Here is a 1210-nt window from a genome sequence, read left to right as displayed (position 1 = left end):
CAAATGGTTTGGATCGATCCAGCAGTCCTAGGCGACAACAAATTTGGAATTTATGATGTTCCCTACCTGCAACTCATCTTCCCCAAACGATTTGGGGAAGATGAGTTGCAAGTTTTTTTTTTTTTTTTTTTTTTTTCTGGTTGGATTTCATTGGTTTTATATTTTGCAATTTATGTTTTGGAATTGAACTCCTTTTGGGAAAGGTTGTTTTGCAGAGATGAAGTGGAACAAGTCGAAGGTAAAGAACTCGATCTCCTGAGAACAATTCCACGACAGGTTTACTAGACACCCAAGTAGAGGCAAAGAATCATCTTTCAATGAAGAAACAACAAAAGATGATTCAATCGAAGAACAACGTTCTCAGAACGGAATCGTTACCAAACGCAACCTAAGCCTCTACCATTTCACAAAATTTCAGCCTATCCATGTAGAACCTAACGCGATGCACAGAAAAGAATGAAAACGCAAACAATGATCACATAATACGCACAAGGATTTACATGGTTCGGCAAGATTGCCTACGTCCACGGTGAGATGAGATCTGTTTCACTATCAATGGAGAATAGGGTTACAGTCGCTCATTCCTTACACTTCTCTCAGTTTTTTCATTTTTTTGTGGAAGAACTCTCGCTACATAGTTATAGCGAAACCCTACACAAAAAAATTTACCGAAATTTCCTGTAGTCCAAACATTAGAAGTCAAGACACCAAACTTCAACAATCCATTGATCCAATATTTGAGTTGTCATCCAAAAAATTGTTCCCCAATAAGAGTTAGAAGTCAGAACCAATTCGGTTTGTGCCGGGCTAAGGGGTTGATTGGGTCAATCCACTGATCTGGTCCGGCCCGCTTTGAAGAGAATGCCCTAAAAAAACTAATTACAGAAGCCAAAAAGCGTAAAATTGTTTCAAGGATATAGCATGTCCGAAGAGTAAGGCAGGGCTCCACTTTTTTCTCCAAACCATTTTCAAATTCGCATTTTATATCAGGGTTTTTGGTTCATGGCGGGAAGAGAAGGGACTCACGAACTAGCTGTGGGTTTTGGTTTTTTTCTAAGTTCTTAAAACAGCATTGGTGGATGCTGGTGGGTTTTTTTTTTTTTTTTTTTTTTTTTGGTTTTTCTTTCATCTCCCGTTATCGTTTATACTTACAGAGAACAGAAGGGTTTGATCTTGGGTTTGTTTTTGTGCTCAAAAAGTTTTCAGAAAA

Source organism: Telopea speciosissima, chromosome 9 (assembly GCF_018873765.1).
Source record: "Telopea speciosissima isolate NSW1024214 ecotype Mountain lineage chromosome 9, Tspe_v1, whole genome shotgun sequence".
Classification (NCBI taxonomy): domain Eukaryota; kingdom Viridiplantae; phylum Streptophyta; class Magnoliopsida; order Proteales; family Proteaceae; genus Telopea; species Telopea speciosissima.
This window is presented reverse-complemented; position numbering follows the sequence as displayed.